Below are 22,133 nucleotides of genomic sequence, written 5' to 3'. Positions count from 1 at the left end.
AAAACAAAAGTGCTATATCATTTTATGAAAACCCCAGCGGGCTGCTCCGCCAACGCCTGTCGTACATACGAACATAGCTTTAGCATTCAGAAAATTCAGCCATATGTAATGGTCAAATAATTTCTGTCATCGGTCTAGTAGTTCTTGAGATTAACGTGTTTAGACAAAAACTCTTCAGCTGTATCACGCTGTATCTATGATGTCGCCGTCATCTGGTTGAATCTGCTATTTGATTGGTATAAATAAATAAATATCTTTATTTGCTCAAATGTGGTTTACAAGTTATTACAATAAAGAAAGTACCACACATTCGCCAGTTCACTGGCATGCAAACATAGTTTTTACAGCTCCGCATAATCAGAAAAACAATATATAAACATTAATAATTATTATAGTTTAGACACAGGTTTAGATCAATAATTGTCTATTATATGTATAATTAATATACTTCATGTCAATAATTACATTTATCACCCAAAAAGTCCCTTACATTATAAAAATTTTTGCTTATTACATTATTTACACAAAACAGTTTAAGACAAAACTTTATATGTGGCTAACATATTATAAAGTTTTGTCTTAAACTGTTTTGCGTCTAATTTATTAAAATCGTCTGGAATATTATTATATATTTTAACACACATAGCATGGCAGTTTTTTGAGTACAAAGATGTTCTAGGCTTATGGTCAAGTATCAGTCTGTTGGGATGTCGCATATTACCGTACATTTCTTGAGCCGTGGTAATTAATTTTTGATTATTTTTAACAAATTTGCAAATTTCAAATATTAGGTATGTTAAGGCACGGCAAAGTTAATACCTAATTTAAGTTTTATAAAAAGGGGTTTGCAGGATTCAAAAGGCCCTACTCCACATGGTATAGCTCGGATGCATTTTTTTTGTGATACAAAAGCATTGATTATATTTACTCCATTTCCCCATACTATAAGTCCATATTATTATCTTAAAATTGATACTATCTGACTGATCCATTGAAATGTTAAACTATTTATCTATATGTATGTCGTGGCCTTATCGTAGATTTGCTCATTTCATGAAATGGCCACTTTAGTTTGGCCATATCGTTGAATCGTTAACGTTTCACGATTTGGTCTACCTAACAGAAGAACAACTTTTATTTACAACATTTTTTAATTAAGTAAATGGTTTTACAGCCCTCCGAAGTGAGTACTATTTCAAGTACTCTTTAATATACAGTATACAATATAATTATATTATAATGTGTGTACTAATAATAATTTGTCACCAGTATTTTTTTTTTGTTGTTATAATATTATTTTTAATACCTAATTAATTTTGCAAAATTTTTTAAATTAATTATTGACTCTTTTCCCCACCACCCAGGAGGTAAAGTCTGGAAGCGCGTTTTTTTATGTCGAAAAGCAGTGCTGAAATATTCTGCAATGTGCTTCCATTGTTCTGGAGTTTGGTAAAAGAGCCAATAGCCAATATACGTATAGTTAAGAGTACTGAAAAATAGTACCTACTCACTTCAGAGCGCTGTAAAACCTTAGGTAGCTATAATTGACGTAATGAAAAAATGTTGAATATAAAAGTTGTTCCTCGAAATACAATCTACAAAAATGGTCTCATATTATCATTTATTCGTAAAATGATAAAATAAAGTTTTATTGAATAATATAAATAACTAATTTTTGAACATTTTCGCTTATAACTTTTTTATTTATAGATCTACAACAAAAAGTTATTGGACCAAAGTTGTAGAGAATTTAATTTGCAACAAATAATGTTCACGATATTTTTTTATCAGAAAAAAAGTTTGAGATATAATATATTGTATATCGTAAAAACCATTTCAACCTAGGTTAGGTTAGGTTAGGTTAGGTTAGGTTAGGTTAGGTTAGGTTAGGTTAGGTTAGGTTAGGTTAGGCTAGGTTAGGTTAGGTTTTTTTTTTTTTTTTTTTTTTTTTTTTTAAAGCACCCGCCATCTCAGGGTGTTGTGTGCTTTTCTCTGGAATATAGTCCAGAGGTGTTTTTTATTCTTTTAATCAAATAAATACCAAACAGCTTTTTATTCACATTAGGCCTAAATTAATACAATTTAAAATAAAAAAAAAAATACAAGTTAACAATTTACTATAACATTTCCAAATTAATAATAAAATACTAAAATTAAATATTATTACATTTAAAAACTTACATTATTAATACATTGCAATGAGAATAATAAAAACGGGATAAAATAAATGAATACAAATAAAGTTTAAAATACAAATTAATAATTTACAATGAAATTTCCAAGATAATAATAAAATACTAAAATTAAATATTACATTTTTAAAAACTTACATCAATTTAAAACATTACAATGAAAATAATAAAACAATACGGCACAACACTTATAAAACTTAACCCTAATATCACAGTAGCTTATCACAATTTCGTTTGTTCACCACCCTCACAATTTGTTGGCAAAATTCTAAAAACTCGTTTCTCGTCTTGTCCCCCAGGGCCGCAGGCAGATTCTCACCCGTCATCGCGATGCCCAATTTTTGCTCAATAACATATCTATCTCTTGCAAAAATCGGACACTCGAGCAACAGGTGAGAAACCGTCTCGTCGACTCCGGGCTGACACAGACACGGTGGATTCGCCTTCAGCTTGAATCTGTTCAAGTAGAAGGCGAATCCACCGTGTCCAGTCAGTGCTTGTGTGGTGTGGTGTGTGATGTTTATGTTCCGAACTATTTTGTATGCAGCAGCAGCGCTTGGGAAAAAGAGCTTCGTGCCTCCAGCCGTCACCCCCACATCATATCTCCTGTCCCATTCCCCGATCGTATCCTGTCTCAGGATACGCTTGACGAATGAAACAGGACACAGATCGTAGTCGGGTTTCCTCTTCGACCCCAGAGCGGCCTCCTTGGCTAATTGGTCAACTCTTTCGTTCCCCCTTAGCCCTGCGTGCGCCTTAATCCAAAACAGAGCGACCTCCCGCCTCTGCGAAGCAGCTTTTCGGAGGGCCGCCCTTGTTTGCACAGCAAGGGGGTGGGGGGAACCGAGTGTGACGGCCTGGAGGGCCGATCTGGAGTCGCTGAAGATGCCGACCTTCGGCACTCCACTCTTGCAGGCTCTATCTACTGCTCTTTGGAGCGCTAGGAGTTCGGCCTGGTAGACGGTGCAATACGGCGGCAAAGCAAGCTTGACGGCCTTCGTCTCGGCCTCCCCCTCCCATACGGAAAGGGCGGCTCCGACTCGACCCTCAATCTTGCTGCCGTCCGTGTAGATCCTATGTACGTGGCTATTAGCCACGTCGGAATACGAGTCCTCGTCCACCAGCCCGAACCCCAGCCCTTCCTGCTCTGCCGGATGTGGGTCCTCAATCGCCGGAGCCATTCTTTCCACCTCCCTGTCTCCCAACGCTGGGTGCGACACCCCCTTCTTGATCCCATATAATCTCGAAACTTCGAGTATTCTGAGGTCAAGGGGGAGTATCCCAGCCAACAGCATAGCTGAGTTCAGGGAGACGGTCCGATATGCTCGGCAGATCTTTTGGGCGAACCCCCGTTGTACGGTGTTCAGCCTTTTTTGGACCCCCATCTTTTCCACGGTGGGTGCCCACGCTGCCGATGCATACATAATAGTCGGTTCGATAACAGCTACATAAATAGTTCTAATGATATCTGGGCTAAGTCCCCAACCAACTCTGGCTGCCCTAGCCAAGAGTTTATACCGGGCGATTGCCTTTTGGCATACCGTCCCGACGTGGGCGTTAAAGGTGAGGCCGCTGTCAATTGTAAGGCCTAATATCTTAATCTGAGAAAAATATTTTATTTCCACATTTCCCATAGCGAGCCGTGGCACGTCATATTTCAACCTCCTCGTGGAAAGGAGGGCACAAGTTTTATGTGGTGCAAAATTTAATTTATTGTCTTTACCCCATTTGTGTATTAGATTTAGGACACGGTTCGCTTCAACTTCTATTTCAAGTGCAGTATCACCCTCAAACACCAACACAATATCGTCGGCAAACGCCTGACAGAATACTTTCATCTCCTCTAACATCCATAGCAGAGGGTCCAGCAAGAGGTTCCACAGGATTGGTCCGCCTATGGACCCCTGCACGCACCCCTTGCTGGTCCCCCTACACACTTCCACACCCGCATATCTAACTTTCACTCCCCTTTCACTCAGGTAGCTGCTGATCACCCGCCTCACGTTCCCCGGGCACCCAACTTCAGCCAACCGCACCTTTATGGCTGGCCACCAGGCGCTGTCGAAGGCTCCCTCTATGTCCAGCGATACCACAACAGAAATCTTCTTCTCCTCCCTCATATTTCTGATGTGGTTCACTAGTCTATAGAGGGCGTCCTCGGTGCTCCTCTGTGGCATAAAGCCATACTGGTGGGGGCTTATTTTGGGCAACAGGTAAAACCTGAGTCGGCCGACCAGCATCTTTTCGAAGATTTTGCCGAGAACAGGTAAGAGGCCGATCGGTCGATAGGCTTTCGGTACCCGGTATGATTCCCTGCCCGGCTTTCGCAGTATAACCACGGTCGCCCACTTCCACTGTGCGGGGAAGTAGGCGGCAGAGAGGCATCTGTTGAGCAAGGCAAGGAACCATCCCGGGTTACAATCTACAGCGTGCTGACAGATGTCAGCCGTGAGGCCATCCGCCCCGGGGGCCTTCTTGGGGTTGAAGGACCTTACGGATCTCTTCAACTCCTCCATGATGAAAGGAGGGTCGTCCGGGCCCGCCGGTGGTTCGGTGTCCAAGGACTCCGCACACCGGCGCACCCGACGATGCCCCTCACTTTCACCACTTTCCTGGTCCTCGGGGTAGAAGGTCTCCGCCAACAGTTCTGCCGAGCTCCGGGCATCGAGGGTCTCACCACCCCTCGAAAGGGGCAGATCCTCCTCTCTCCCTGTGGCTCTACTAAGCACCCTGTAGATGCCCTCCCAGACCCCCTCCCTATCCTGTTTCCGGCAAAACTCCTTCCAACTCTTCTCTTGCGCTTCTTTCACCGCCTTTTCATACATCTCTCTTTCTTCCAGGTACAATCCAACCACGCGGTCTCTGCGATCAGGTGCAGCGTTTCGGATCCTGCGTCTCCTCGTGGCCACCTGCTTCTTCATCTGCGCGAGCTCATCATTCCACCACGACAAGGTGAATTTCTGCGTGTGTTTTTTGGTCGGCATTGTGTCTCTGCATGTCTGTGTGATTGCTTCAGTGTATCTGTCTATTGCGTCATCTATTTGTTGTGTGCTGTGTATTGTGTCTATGTCTTGTATAGTTAATTGTCTACCCGACATCAGCTGGGTCAGTTTCTCATGAAACTGAGTCCAGTTTGCCTTGTGTGTGTTAAATATGCGTGTAGTTCGTATTATGTTCGTGCCTGTGGATTTATGTTGTCTGATGCCGAAGGATATGCCGTTGTGGTCCGAGCTCGTGAGACACTCCTCAACCCTCCAGTTGTCCACTCGGTTCAGCAGATCGTCGGAGCACGCTGTCACATCCACGTAGCTGGAGTACCTTTTCCCACCTCTGATGGTATCGAACGTAGGGATGTCCCCGGTGTTGAGTATGTGCATTCCCATTTCTTCCAGTACAGCAGACACGTCTCTTCCTCGCGGGTCTTCCACTTCACCACCCCACCACGGGCTTTTTGCGTTCGCATCGCCTCCCAGGACCATCCTATGGATACCCAGCTCTCTCCCTATCCGCCTAAGATGGTCCAGGTAGAGCTCCACTGGCTTATCGGGCTCGAAGTAGAAGGACACTACAATCATCTCCCAGGCTTTGGTTCTGAGGGTGGCCACAACGATGTTGTTACTGCTAAGGCGTGTATGTAGTTCGACATCCAGTGTGTCGTCGAGTACCACAATACACGCCTTTACTGCGCCACCCCCTTCCCCTTCGCACTGGAAGATCCTCACTCCATTGTATGTCCTCATACTTTTCGCCCCACCAACATAGGGCTCTTGCAGCAACGCTACGCATGCCTTACGCTTGGTGGCTTCGAGCAGTAGCTCCCTTGTGGCGATTTGGCTCCGCTGGAGATTAGCCTGCAATATTCGGTACTGGAAGGACTCACCTTGGGCAACCCTAGCAATACGCTACCGCCGATCTGGCTAGAGCGTCCCACTTCTTTCGTTCAAAGCATTCACGATCAAAGGCGCTGTGCTCAGCGCTACCTTTCTTGGCCTTAGTGCAGTTAATGCACTGAGGCGCTTCTCCCCGCAACCACTTGTCGCATTCAGTCCTCATATGAGGACCGGCACAGTGGCTGCATCTTTCCTTTTCCTCCCTACACATCCTCTTAGTGTGCCCATAACCAAGGCAACGGGAGCACTGCACCAGTGGACTATGGTCCATTACTCTCACTCTGCCCAACCCTATGTGGGCGTATCCCTCATTCATCCATCTTCTCCATACCTGTGGGTCCGCTCTTACCACTACGTGGTTTTGGAGGGGGTTCCTAGCTTTCATCACATATGCTATCTCAACATTTCGCTCTTCCCCCTTCAAGCCCTCAAGTATGCCTGCGTTTTGGTTCTTCAGCGCAGTGATGAAGTCAGCAGTGTCACACTTCATCACATCCCTGAAGACCAGAAGGGGGCTCTTATTTCTAACATCTTCCACTACTAGTCCCTCATTCTTACTCAGTCTTTCCTTCACCTTGACTCTTTCTTCCTCATTCGCACAGCCGACGACTACCCTTCTATTCTTAACCTTTCTTACTCTCTCCACCTTTACCCATCCGTCCCTTGCATCCACAGTCTTCCTTATCTTCTCTAGCACCTCATCGCCTGTCTCTTGTTCGTCTTTGGATGACACCATGACTGAATGTAGCGCCCTTGCTTCGGGGAGTTTCTCAATGACTCCCCTCGAGACAACGCTCGCATAAGTCGCCGTTTTGGCGACAGCCATGTTGCCCTCCAGAAGCGAACTCAGTCTCTCCATTTTGCTTTCATTTTCCTTCATACTTTCTGTCATCTCTTTCATTCTAGTCATCATTTCTTTCATTCCTTCAGTTAGGTCCACACTGGAGCCAGCATCGGATGGCGGGGGGGGATGTATAGGGTCCCCACTACGCCCTCCACTACCAGCCCTGGCATTGGTGAGTTCAATCTCCATCTCTTTTATTATGTCATACATTCTTTCCAGCGCCAGTATAACCCCATCTTTTATGTCAGTTTTTAAATTACGAGACTCTCGCAGATGGGCTTTTCCTTTCATCAGACAGGCTTTCCCTTCTGCAGTCCGACTTGTCATAGTTTTAGGCGCTGCTGTGGTTGCAGGCTTTTTAGATTCCGAAATTGTGAACGTGTCACTGGCACGCCTCTGGGGAGTGTGGATCATTGCGTCGACTTAGGGAAAAAAAAAAAAAAAAAAAAAAAAAAAAAAAAAAAAAAAAAAAAAAAAAAAACCCCTGTCAATTGTACTTAACTCTATCAAGCCTCCCAATAGGGGAAACACCTGTCAATAATTTAGAATAAAATAAAATAAAAATAAAAATGAATTGCAGTAAATACTAATATGATATTAGTAATACCTAGTTATATTTTTAAGACTAGTCAAATAAAAATGAATAAAAGATATAAAATATAAAATATTAATATACAGATATAAAATATTAATAATATCTAGGTCAATAATAATTAAAACTAATCAACAGTAAGTCAAGTCAATACTTATATGTATATACCTATTAAGTTGTATTTATATAGTCAGTCAATAATTACAATATCACAGTAAGATATTAATAATATCTAGGTCAATAAATAAAGCTACAGCCGGTCAATACTGAGAACTCAAGTCAATAATTATTATACAAAATAATCTATCTGTACGATAATTATCGTGCGGCTCGACCTAGTAAGCTAGCTAGTAAGCTAGTCAATAGTCAATACTAAAAACTCAAGTCAATAATTATTTTACTTAAAACTATCAGGCCTCCCAATAGGGAATACACCTGTCAATAATTGAGAATAAAAATGAATCACAGTAAAATATTAATATCTAGGTCAATAAATGTAGTCAATAGTAAGAAGTCAAGTCAATAATAATTATTATACTTAACACTAGATAAAATAGAATGAATGAAAAATCAAATTAATCAATACGTACAATAATTATCGTATTTGTACGATAATTATCGTACGTCACTTTAAAAGTCAATAATATTAATGTCAATGTTTTAAAATGAATCAAAAAATTTGTTTAATATAGATAGTACACTCACCGGCACGGAATCTTGGCCACTGCAAATTTTTGCGTAAAATAACACTATTTCTTTTCTACTACAAAATTCAATCAAAATTTAATCAAAACTAGTTACTTTAATGTTTTTACTAACTTTTAGTAATAATTGGAAGTTAATAAGAAGTACTACCGAGTAGATATGAATTAAACAAGAATTTACGCTTTTCCTGTGAAATTTAAATGATATCTTAAAAAATGCTAAAGAATTAGAAAGAACGTTTCCATAAAAAAAATTGAACCTTTTAATAAAGGGTGTTTCCTTCTCTTGCCTTAAACACTGTTTGCATCCAGTCTGGCATACTCTAGAAGACATTTTTGGAGACCACTTGAGCTATAGTGTACCAAACGGCCCCAGCTGTATTTCTAAGCTCATCTAACATTAGTGCTGGGTTGGAATCGAACTTTATGTTTCTTTTGAGCATGTCCCAGATGTGTTCTATTAGATTAAGATCCGGGCTACGAGCTGGCCACTCCAATTTTTCAATAATAACCTCTTGAAGGTACTCTTATACGCATCGTACGACACGCGGACGTGCGTTATAGTGTATAAGTAGCAAATTTTCTTCACTGATAAACCTGTAATAGGGCTGAAAATGTTCCTGGAGAATTTCCTCGATGTACCTGATCAAATTTAAGCCATTATCTACGATAAATAACTCCGTGCGAACATCGGAACTTATACCTCCCGATACCATTATTGACCCTCCATGAAAAATCGCATTTTGAGTGTTGTGATGTGTGAAAACCTCTCTTCTCGTCTCCTCTATACTGACTGTTGGCTATCAGAAGCTCGTAAAGTGCCTTAGCAGCCATCTGTGAACACCTCACGAGCGCACTGGCTGTGGGTCCAGTTTTCATGTTCTCGTGCAAAACGAAGACGTGCTTCTCTGTGATGTCTGAGGAGTTCTGGACGGCGTGCTGGTCTGAAAACCTTCAAATTAACTTCTTTCATTAGTCTTCTCACCGATTGCTCACTCACATTTATTATCCTGGTGTTTTAGAGCCGGTGGCGTATCCTAAAAACTGTCAGAAAGCCATTTCTGAGTATCTCTCGAACAATAAACGGGTCTTTTCGAGCTGATGTGCACCTCACACCTTCATTTCCTGGTCTGCACATGTGGCTGCCAGTCTCCTGGTATCTTCTCCATGCATAGTGCATTGCTGAACGAGGTACGTACTGTACATTAGGTACTTTACGTTGTGGCAGTCATTGGTCTAACATTGTGATGGCCTGAGTAGGTTGTTCAGATGTTAATGGCATTTTTTATTGTTTGTTATGATCATTGACTACAGTACAACAATAACAATATCTTAAAACGGCATAAAAGATATCGAAAAAAGTTTAAAACGAACAATTCGTAACTTCGGCTTAACCGCACAAATCACAAATTTCGAGTAACTCTTAAAAAGTGGTAAAAGATTATTCTCAAACTCAATGATTTCTTACCATAAAATTAAACAAATAATATGTTAACATATCTGCATACAAAAAAATCGTGAAAAACACTTCAAACTTTTTTTATCGGCAAATTTGTAAGTGGCCAAGATTCCGTGCCGGTGAGTGTATTAATATATTATAATATCTAGGTCAATACAAAATGTTCTGTGGTTTCATGTTACCACGGCAAAGCGAAACTTAATATTATAATTATCAACACGACAATTATTATACCTAGTAAGCTAGCTAGTAAGCTAGTCAATAAGTTTAACACTATCAGGTCTCCCAATAGGGGAGTCGCCTGTCAATAATTTAAGATAATATATAGTTAAAATGAAAATGAATACATGTATAAACAAATAAATAATACATATGAATAATATATGATAAAATTATAATATTGTGTTGTGTGTATCTAATGGTCCCTAAGCACTCAATATACAGCTAAATCTAACAGCTACACCAAAAATGATATAGCTGGTCTATAATTACTTACACTTACAATTTATAATTTACTAGTAAAAGAACAAAAATCCAAAATATAAATTAAATTAAAAAGATAATAATTTAGGTTTAAAAACATTCATCCACCGCCACGTGTTTGTTGTTTTTGTTCATAACACCCGTGACCTACTTAGCTTTTTCTCTTAAAATACGGTATAAAAAGTTATAAGCTTTGTGTAGGAAGGTGTATAAAGTATTTGGGCACACAGTTCAACACAAAACAAGGTGTAAGCGAAAGGGGGAAAGTGCAGTTTTGGCGGAGAAAGTTCTGTTTATAGGTTAAAAACACTTTTGTGTCTAACTTCGCCAATTTAGCTCCGATTTCCCCGGAACAAAAACCAAAGGCTTTGTTTTGATGAGACGCGTCTATTTACACCATTATCTTTCACCATACACTGAGTAAAGGGGGATTGTCACCGCCCGACTTACCAAAAATTGTTTGTTTTTCTTGATTTATGGGTCCAAAAAATCCAAAAATTTGAACAAACACTCTTCTCACAAACACACACAACACTGCAGTTCCAGTTCTCGAAGTCCCCGATATAAATCGGGACTTTCCAGCGATGTCGTAATTTTTGTTAATATCGTGAAAATTTCTTTTGGCTATAACTTTCCACTGTCTGATCCGATTTAAGATCCGTTTTCGCGTCCGTATTCTGCGTTTTAGCGCGCATCCATTGGTATATAACACTAATGTGTAAGTTGTAAAAATACCACTTTTCTAAAAAGGTTAGGTGTAGTTAGGTTAGGTTAGGTTAGGTTAGGTTAGGTTAGGTTAGGTTAGGTTAGGTTTTTTTTTTTTTTTTTTTTTTTTTTTTTTTTTTTTTTTTAAAAGCACCCGCCATCTCAGGGTGTTGTATGCTTTCCTCTGGAATATTGTCCAGAGATGTTTATTTTGCTTTCAATCAAATAAATACCAAGAATTTTTTATTAACAATTAGGCCTAAATAATACAATTTTAAGTAAAAAAATACAAGTTAATAATTTACAATTTTCCAAATTAATACTAAAACATAAAAATTACATAATTAAATATTACTTTTAAAAACTTACATTAATTAAAACATTGCAATGGGAAAAATAAAATATAATAAATTAATACAATTTAAAATTAACAAATAAATTACTAAAATTAAATATTGCATTTAAAACCTACATAAATTAAAAACATTACAATGAAATTTATAAAAACAATAAAACAATACGGCACAACACTTATAAAACTTAACCCTAATATCACAGTAGCTTATCACAATTTCGTTTATTCACCACCCTCACAATTCTTTCGCAAAATTCCAAAAATTCAGTTCTCATTTTATCCCCCAGGGCCGCGGGCAGATTCTCACCCGTCATCGCGATGCCCAATTTTTGCTCAATAACATATCTATCTCTTGCAAAAATCGGACACTCGAGCAACAGGTGAGAAACCGTCTCGTCGACTCCGGGCTGACACAGACACGATGGATTCTCCTTCAGCTTGAATCTGTTCAAGTAGAAGGCGAATCCACCGTGTCCAGTCAGTGCTTGTGTGGTGTGGTGAGTGATGTTTATTTTCCGAACTATTTTGTATGCAGCAGCAGCGCTTGGGAAAAAGAGCTTCGTGCCTCCAGCCGTCTCCCCCACATCGTATCTCCTGTCCCATTCCCCGATCGTATCCTGTCTCAAGATACGCTTGACGAATGAAACAGGACACAGATCGTAGTCGGGTTTCCTCTTCGACCCCAGAGCGGCCTCCTTGGCTAATTGGTCAACTCTTTCGTTCCCCCTTAGCCCTGCGTGCGCCTTAATCCAAAACAGAGCGACCTCCCGCCTCTGCGAAGCAGCTTTTCGGAGGGCCGCCCTTGTTTGCACAGCAAGGGGGTGAGGGGAACCGAGTGTGACGGCCTGGAGGGCCGATCTGGAGTCGCTGAAGATGCCGACCTTCGACACTCCACTCTTGCAGGCTCTAATTACTGCTCTTTGGAGCGCTAGGAGTTCGGCCTGGTAGACGGTGCAATACGGCGGCAAAGCAAGCTTGACGGCCTTCGTCTCGGCCTCCCCCTCCCATACGGAAAGGGCGGCTCCGACTCGACCCTCAATCTTGCTGCCGTCCGTATAGATCCTATGTACGTGGCTATAAGCCACGTCGGAATACGAGTCCTCGTCCACCAGCCCGAACCCCAGCCCTTCCTGCTCTGCCGGATGTGGGTCCTCAATCGCCGGAGCCATTCTTTCCACCTCCCTGTCTCCCAACGCTGGGTGCGACACCCCCTTCTTGATCCCATATAATCTCGAAACTTCGAGTATTCTGAGGTCAAGGGGGAGTATCCCAGCCAACAGCATAGCTGAGTTCAAGGAGACGGTCCGATATGCTCGGCAGATCTTTTGGGCGAACCCCCGTTGTACGGTGTTCAGCCTTTTTTGGACCCCCATCTTTTCCACGGTGGGTGCCCACGCTGCTGATGCATACATAATAGTCGGTTCGATAACAGCTACATAAATAGTTCTTATAATATCTGGGCTAAGTCCCCAACCAACTCTGGCTGCCCTAGCCAAGAGTTTATACTGGGCGATTGCCTTTTGGCATACCGTCCCGACGTGGGCGTTAAAGGTGAGGCCGCTGTCAATCGTTAGGCCTAATATCTTTATTTGAGAAAAGTATTTTATTTCCCCATTCCCCATAGCGAGCCGTGGCACGTCGTATTTCAACCTCCTCGTGGAAAGGAGGGCACAAGTTTTATGTGGTGCAAATTTTAATTTGTTTTCCTTTCCCCATTTATCTATTGCGTTAAGGACACGGTTCGCTTCGATTTCAATTTCAAGGGCCGTGTCCCCCTCGAAGACCAACACAATGTCGTCGGCAAACGCTTGACAGAATACTTTCATCTCCTCTAACATCCATAGCAGAGGGTCCAGCAATAGGTTCCACAGGATTGGTCCGCCTATGGACCCCTGCACGCACCCCTTGCTGGTCCCCCTACTCACTTGCACACCCGCATATCTAACTTTCACTCCCCTTTCACTCAGGTAGCTGCTGATCACCCGCCTCACGTTCCCCGGGCACCCAACTTCAGCCAACCGCACCTTTATGGCTGGCCACCAGGCGCTGTCGAAGGCTCCCTCTATGTCCAGCGATACCACAACAGAAATCTTCTTCTCCTCCCTCATATTTCTGATGTGGTTCACTAGTCTATAGAGGGCGTCCTCGGTGCTCCTCTGTGGCATAAAGCCATACTGGTGGGGGCTTATTTTGGGCAACAGGTAAAACCTGAGTCGGCCGACCAGCATCTTTTCGAAGATTTTGCCGAGAACAGGTAAGAGGCCGATCGGTCGATAGGCTTTCGGTACCCGGTATGATTCCCTGCCCGGCTTTCGCAGTATAACCACGGTCGCCCACTTCCACTGTGCGGGGAAGTAGGCGGCAGAGAGGCATCTGTTGAGCAAGGCAAGGAACCATCCCGGGTTACAATCTACAGCGTGCTGACAGATGTCGGCCGTAAGGCCATCCGCCCCGGGGGCCTTCTTGGGGTTGAAGGACCTTACGGATCTCTTCAACTCCTCCATGATGAAAGGAGGGTCGTCCGGGCCCGCCGGTGGTTCGGTGTCCAAGGACTCCGCACACCGGCGCACCCGACGATGCCCCTCACTTTCACCACTTTCCTGGTCCTCGGGGTAGAAGGTCTCCGCCAACAGTTCTGCCGAGCTCCGGGCATCGAGGGTCTCACCACCCCTCGAAAGGGGCAGATCCTCCTCTCTCCCTGTGGCTCTACTAAGCACCCTGTAGATGCCCTCCCAGACCCCCTCCCTATCCTGTTTCCGGCAAAACTCCTTCCAACTCTTCTCTTGCGCTTCTTTCACCGCCATTTCATACATCTCTCTTTCTTCCAGGTACAATCCAACCACGCGGTCTCTGCGATCAGGTGCTGCGTTTCGGATCCTGCGTCTCCTCGTGGCCACCTGCTTCTTCATCTGCGCGAGCTCATCATTCCACCACGACAAGGTGAATTTCTGTGTATGTTTTTTGGTCGGCATTGTGTCTCTGCATGTCTGTGTGATTGCTTCAGTGTATCTGTCTATTGCGTCATCTATTTGTTGTGTGCTGTGTATTGTGTCTATGTCTTGTATAGTTAATTGTCTGTCCGACATCAGCTGGGTCAGTTTCTCATGAAACTGAGTCCAGTTTGCCTTGTGTGTGTTAAATATGCGTGTAGTTCGTATTATGTTCGTGCCTGTGGATTTATGTTGTCTGATGCCGAAGGATATGCCGTTGTGGTCCGAGCTCGTGAGACACTCCTCAACCCTCCAGTTGTCCACTCGGTTCAGCAGATCGTCGGAGCACGCTGTCACATCCACGTAGCTGGAGTACCTTTTCCCACCTCTGATGGTATCGAACGTAGGGATGTCCCCGGTGTTGAGTATGTGCATTTCCATTTCTTCCAGTACAGCAGACACGTCTCTTCCTCGCGGGTCTTCCACTTCGCCACCCCACCACGGGCTTTTTGCGTTCGCATCGCCTCCCAGGACCATCCTATGGATACCCAACTCTCTCCCTATCCGCCTAAGATGGTCCAGGTAGAGCCCCACTGGCTTATCGGGCTCGAAGTAGAAGGACACTACAATCATCTCCCAGGCTTTGGTTCTGAGGGTGGCCACAACGATGTTGTTACTGCTAAGGCGTGTATGTAGTTCGACATCCAGTGTGTCGTCGAGTACCACAATACACGCCTTTACTGCGCCACCCCCTTCCCCTTCGCACTGGAAGATCCTCACTCCATTGTATGTCCTCATACTTTTCGCCCCCCCAACGTAGGGCTCTTGCAGCAACGCTACGCATGCCTTACGCTTGGTGGCTTCGAGCAGTAGCTCCCTTGTGGCGATTTGGCTCCGCTGGAGATTGGCCTGCAATATTCGGTACTGGAAGGACTCACCTTGGGCAACCCTAGCAATACGCTACCGCCGATCTGGCTAGAGCGTCCCACTTCTTTCGTTCAAAACATTCACGATCAAAGGCGCTGTGCTCAGCGCTACCTTTCTTGGCCTTAGTGCAGTTAATGCACTGAGGCGCTTCTCCCCGCAACCACTTGTCGCATTCAGTCCTCATATGAGGACCGGCACAGTGGCTGCATCTTTCCTTTTCCTCCCTACACATCCTCTTAGTGTGCCCATAACCAAGGCAACGGGAGCACTGCACCAGTGGACTATGGTCCATTACTCTCACTCTGCCCAACCCTATGTGGGCGTATCCCTCATTCATCCATCTTCTCCATACCTGTGGGTCCGCTCTTACCACTACGTGGTTTTGGAGGGGGTTCCTAGCTTTCATCACATATGCTATCTCAACATTTCGCTCTTCCCCCTTCAAGCCCTCAAGTATGCCTGCGTTTTGGTTCTTCAGCGCAGTGATGAAGTCAGCAGTGTCACACTTCATCACATCCCTGAAGACCAGAAGGGGGCTCTTATTTCTAACATCTTCCACTACTAGTCCCTCATTCTTACTCAGTCTTTCCTTCACCTTGACTCTTTCTTCCTCATTCGCACAGCCGACGACTACCCTTCTATTCTTAACCTTTCTTACTCTCTCCACCTTTACCCATCCGTCCCTTGCATCCACAGTCTTCCTTATCTTCTCTAGCACCTCATCGCCTGTCTCTTGTTCGTCTTTGGATGACACCATGACTGAATGCAGCGCCCTTGCTTCGGGGAGTTTCTCAATGACTCCCCTCGAGACAACGCTCGCATAAGTCGCCGTTTTGGCGACAGCCATGTTGCCCTCCAGAAGCGAACTCAATCTTTCCATTTTGCTTTCATTTTCCTTCATACTTTCTGTCATCTCTTTCATTCTAGTCATCATTTCTTTCATTCCTTCAGTTAGGTCCACACTGGAGCCAGCATCGGATGGCGGGGGGGGGGTGTATAGGGTCCCCACTACGCCCTCCACTACCAGCCCTGGCATTGGTGAGTTCAATCTCCATCTCTTTTATTATGTCATACATTCTTTCCAGCGCCAGTATAACCCCATCTTTTATGTCAGTTTTTAAATTACGAGACTCTCGCAGATGGGCTTTTCCTTTCATCAGACAGGCTTTCCCTTCTGCAGTCCGACTTGTCATAGTTTTAGGCGCTGCTGTGGTTGCAGGCTTTTTAGATTCCGAAATTGTGAACGTGTCACTGGCACGCCTCTGGGGAGTGTGGATCATTGCTACGACTTAGGGAAAAAAAAAAAAAAAAAAAAAAAAAAAAAAAAAAAAAAAAAAAAAAAAAAAAAAAAAAAAAAAAAAAAAAAAAAAAAACCCCTGTCAATAGTACTTAACTCTATCAGGCCTCCCAATAGGGGAGACACCTGTCAATAGTTTAGAATAAAATAAAATAAAAATAAAAATGAATTGCAGTAAATACTAATATGATATTAGTAATACCTAGTTATATCTTTAAGACTAGTCAAATAAAAATGAATAAAAGATATAAAATATAAAATATTAATATACAGATATAAAATATTAATAATATCTAGGTCAATAATAATTAAAACTAATCAACAGTAAGTCAAGTCAATACTTATATGTATATACCTATTAAGTTGTATTTATATAGTCAGTCAATAATTACAATATCACAGTAAGATATTAATAATATCTAGGTCAATAAATAAAGCTACAGCCGGTCAATACTGAGAACTCAAGTCAATAATTATTATACAAAATAATCTATCTGTACGATAATTATCGTGCGGCTCGACCTAGTAAGCTAGCTAGTAAGCTAGTCAATAGTCAATACTAAAAACTCAAGTCAATAATTATTTTACTTAAAACTATCAGGCCTCCCAATAGGGAATACACCTGTCAATAATTGAGAATAAAAATGAATCACAGTAAAATATTAATATCTAGGTCAATAAATGTAGTCAATAGTAAGAAGTCAAGTCAATAATAATTATTATACTTAACACTAGATAAAATAGAATGAATGAAAAATCAAATTAATCAATACGTACAATAATTATCGTATTTGTACGATAATTATCGTACGTCACTTTAAAAGTCAATAATATTAATGTCAATGTTTTAAAATGAATCAAAAAATTTGTTTAATATAGATAGTATTAATATATTATAATATCTAGGTCAATACAAAATGTTCTGTGGTTTCATGTTACCACGGCAAAGCGAAACTTAATATTATAATTATCAACACGACAATTATTATACCTAGTAAGCTAGCTAGTAAGCTAGTCAATAAGTTTAACACTATCAGGTCTCCCAATAGGGGAGTCGCCTGTCAATAATTTAAGATAATATATAGTTAAAATGAAAATGAATACATGTATAAACAAATAAATAATACATATGAATAATATATGATAAAATTATAATATTGTGTTGTGTGTATCTAATGGTCCCTAAGCACTCAATATACAGCTAAATCTAACAGCTACACCAAAAATGATATAGCTGGTCTATTACTTACACTTACAATTTATAATTTACTAGTAAAAGAACAAAAATCCAAAATATAAATTAAATTAAAAAGATAATAATTTAGGTTTAAAAACATTCATCCACCGCCACGTGTTTGTTGTTTTTGTTCATAACACCCGTGACCTACTTAGCTTTTTCTCTTAAAATACGGTATAAAAAGTTATAAGCTTTGTGTAGGAGGGTGTATAAAGTATTTGGGCACACAGTTCAACACAAAACAAGGTGTAAGCGAAAGGGGGAAAGTGCAGTTTTGGCGGAGAAAGTTCTGTTTATAGGTTAAAAACACTTTTGTGTCTAACTTCGCCAATTTAGCTCCGATTTCCCCGGAACAAAAACCAAAGGCTTTGTTTTGATAAGACGCGTCTATTTACACCATTATCTTTCACCATACACTGAGTAAAGGGGGGATTGTCACCGCCCGACTTACCAAAAATTGTTTGTTTTTCTTGATTTATGGGTCCAAAAAATCCGAAAGTTTGCACAAACACTCTTCTCACAAACACACACAACACTGTAGTTCCAGTTCTCGAAGTCCCCGATATAAATCGGGACTTTCCAGCGATGTCGTAATTTTTGTTAATATCGTGAAAATTTCTTTTGGCTATAACTTTCCACTGTCTGATCCGATTTAAAATCCGTTTTCGCGTCCGTATTCTGCGTTTTAGCGCGCATCCATTGGTATATAACACTAATGTGTAAGTTGTAAAAATACCACTTTTCTAAAAATCAATGTTAGGAGCGATGCGATTTCGCTGTCAACGGGTCGCGTTCGGGCAAATGACTGGTTAGGTTAGGTTAGGTTAGGTTAGGTTAGGTTAGGTTAGGTTAGGTTAGGTTAGGTTAGGTTAGGTTAGGTTAGGTTAGGTTAGGTTAGGTTAGGTTAGGTTAGGTTAGGTTAGGTTAGGTTAGGTTAGGTTAGGTTAGGTTAGGTTAGGTTAGGTTAGGTTAGGTTAGGTTAGGTTAGGTTAGGTTAGGTTAGGTTAGGTTAGGTTAGGTTAGGTTAGGTTAGGTTAGGTTAGGTTAGGTTAGGTTAGGTTAGGTTAGGTTAGGTTAGGTTAGGTTAGGTTAGGTTAGGTTAGGTTAGGTTAGGTTAGGTTAGGTTAGGTTAGGTTAGGTTAGGTTAGGTTAGGTTAGGTTAGGTTAGGTTAGGTTAGGTTAGGTTAGGTTAGGTTAGGTTAGGTTAGGTTAGGTTAGGTTAGGTTAGGTTAGGTTAGGTTAGGTTAGGTTAGGTTAGGTTAGGTTAGGTTAGGTTAGGTTAGGTTAGGTTAGGTTAGGTTAGGTTAGGTTAGGTTAGGTTAGGTTAGGTTAGGTTAGGTTAGGTTAGGTTAGGTTAGGTTAGGTTAGGTTAGGTTAGGTTAGGTTAGGTTAGGTTAGGTTAGGTTAGGTTAGGTTAGGTTAGGTTAGGTTAGGTTAGGTTAGGTTAGGTTAGGTTAGGTTAGGTTAGGTTCCCGTGTGGAGTTTCTGGTCTCCCATCGGGCGCGTCCCCAGGTGGCGGATAGGGGGAGGCCCCCCAGATATGGGGGGTACCGGTGGTCTTGCCGGCGCGGACCAAAATCAGCGTGGAGGAACTCGAGGGCTACCACGTCCTCGTTGCAATCTCTGCTTTGCAGAGAAACTGCTGGGTTCGTATTCGGACAGTGCTGCTTTTGCGGCGTGGTATGGCAACCAGTGGTTGCGGACGTTTTAGTCCTACTGGACGACGGGCTGCTCTGCAGCGATGGATGGCGATTGTAACAATCGCGGCGCGGAGGGCTGGGCGGCAGGTCTTCAGCTGTCGCCTGGTTAGGGGCTTCGACCTCCCGTCGGGCAACCTGTTATCCGTCGTAGTGTTGTTGTCACGTCTAGCAGCTACGACGGCCCAGGAGGCTTGCCTTAATCGGCTGGCCTGAGAGGAAGGACACCTCATCAAAAAACCCTCAAATCCGCGTTGTAGTCCAGCGGCGTGGATTTCCTGTCCTTCTTGGACAGTTTGGCTCGGGAGAGCGTGAGCTTTTAGCTGTGTACACCCATGGATACCGCCCGACCTCCATGGTGTAAAAGGGTTATCCGGGTGCAGGGGGCACCGCCCGGATGGACGTTTTATATCCCCCATACTCGTGGGAACAAAAATGTCCTTTAACTCCGAACCGATCAACGACGACTCTAGCAAAAACACAATTATGGACACCGAAAACTTTTATGATTTGGAAGATACTGACGGAAGTATTTCTCCGGCACGTGTCGAAACAAGGCGGGGCAGGGCTGTGCTGCTTTCGAGCTCCAGCTCTGTCAACAGCATTGTAGAAATGGATTGCAAAGACAGGCTGTGGCGGAAGCGGACGCTGGACACCAGTTGTTCTGGTTCCGACACAGAAGATGGAACTGGGGGTCTTGTATCCTCATTTATTAAGACTTCCTCAAAAAGAGGGAAGGGCCGCCCATCGGGTTCAAGCGCCACGCGGCGCGAGGCCACATTTGATTTGACGAGGGTGCGTAAGATGGAGTTGGAGGCGCAGGCCGAGAAGGAGGTTTCTGAGTGCGCCGAGCGCATTGAAGTGGCGCGAGCTAGCGCTCCGCTCCCACCCATACCAGTAAAGTCGAGCACGTCCGAGGCTCTCAGTCGCCGCATTGCCGAGGACCTGGCTACAATTGAGAAGGTGTTGACCAAGTCATCAAATCTCAAGGGCACCTTCAAAAAGGCCTTGAAATTGGCCCACGATGACATTGGGCAGTCAGTAGCACAATTAGAGAAACACACTGTCTCTGAGGAGACGAGATTGCTGCAGGCAGCCAATTCCCGCCTACAGGCGGAGCTCGACTCCCTGAAAAGGGAGCTCCAAGAGGTGAAGGCCTCTCAGGGCTCGTCGCTGCCTGCTCAGCCCCAAGATTCGGACTCCGATCTGGTTGCTGTCATCTTGCGCCAAGTCGGTGCAATGATCAACGCGAGATTTGAGGCTCTAGAGGAGCGTCTGCTACCGGCCAAGCGCATAAGACCTCCGCTGGCGGCGGATAGCAGGAAAGCGGCGAAGGCGGCTGAACAAGCGATGGTCGATGACCTCGCCCCGCCCCCTCCATCAAAGGCGAGGACATATGCAGGTGTTGCGGCGTCATCGCAACCGGGTAGATCGGTGTCTGGGCCCGCAATTAAGAAAACCGCGAAGCAGACGGCGGTCCCAACTTTGGAGATCGAGGCAACCTCGAAGAAGAGGAAAAAGAAATTGGCGAAGGGGAAGGAAAGGGTCCCCGTGCAGCCTGTTCCGGCGGGTTCAAAGCCCCTCAGAAAAGATACGCTGGCCACGTCATCCGGCCCCCCGCAGCAGCCGTCAAAGGACGGAGAGTGGACTGTGGTCGGAAAGCGAGGAAAAGGAAATAAGGGGAAAGGGAAGAAGCCTGCGGCTAAGTCCCCGAATTCCTCGGCTGTCGTCCTTACCCTGCAGCCGAGTGCGAAGGAGCGTGGCGTAACCTACGCCGGTGTTTTGACGGAGGCGCGGCGTGGAATAGACCTCGCCGAAATTGGCATCAGGGCAATGCGTTTTAAGCGCGCTGTCACTGGTGCCAGGATACTAGAGATCCCCGGTGCTTCCAGCACCAAGGAAGCGGACTCCCTTGCCGCCAAATTGCGGGAGGTCCTCGGTGAGGATAACGTTAAGGTGTCCAGGCCGGTCAAGTGCGCAGACTTGCGAATCACTGGCCTGGATGACTCGGCCACAGTCGAGGACATTGCGGCCGGGGTCTCGCGCGCAGGGGAGTGTACCGCGGAGCATGTGAAGTGTGGTGGCCTGCGCGCGGGCCCCCGAGGTGCTGTATCAGCCTGGGTTAGTTGCCCGGTGACTGCGGCGAAGAAGCTGGCGCAGGCGGGGCGCGTAATGGTTGGGTGGGTTTCGGCGAAAGTCTCTCTCACCGAGCAGAAGCCCCTGCGCTGTTACCGCTGCCTGGAGTTGGGCCATGTCAGCGCCACGTGCTCCTCGCCGACGGACAGGAGTGCCACTTGCTTCCGCTGCAGTGAAACAGGCCATAAAGCTGGTGGATGCGATGCCGCCTCCGCTCGCTGCGCCCTATGCACGGAGGCAAAGCTACCGGCAGAGCATCGGCTTGGAAGCGCAGCCTGTAAGGCCCCGAAGCCTAAAAGAGGTGGAATGCGGAAGCAAGATGGCGCTCCAACGCCATCACGCTCTGCTCCGGTGCCTGATGAGGTACCGCAAACGGAGGCAGCCATGGAAACCGCAAACGGAGGCAGCCATGGAAACGCAGTAATGGCCCCACTGCGTTTCCTACAGGCCAACATCAACCACTGTGCCAGGGCCCAGGACCTTTTACATCAGAGTCTGGCAGAGTGGGAGATTGACGTGGCGGTAGTGTCTGAGCCATACAATCTGCCCCCCCGGGATAACTGGGTGGGCGATCTGGACGGCTTGGTGGCGCTGGTTGCTCAAGGCGACACACAGCTTGAGCAAATCATAAGGCGACGGGGATGCGTCTCGGCGGTTGTCAATGGCTTCACCGTTGTGGGGGCGT

The sequence above is a fragment of the Colias croceus genome, chromosome 7 (assembly GCF_905220415.1).
Source record: "Colias croceus chromosome 7, ilColCroc2.1".
In the NCBI taxonomy this organism is placed as follows: Eukaryota; Metazoa; Arthropoda; class Insecta; order Lepidoptera; family Pieridae; genus Colias; species Colias croceus.
This window is presented reverse-complemented; position numbering follows the sequence as displayed.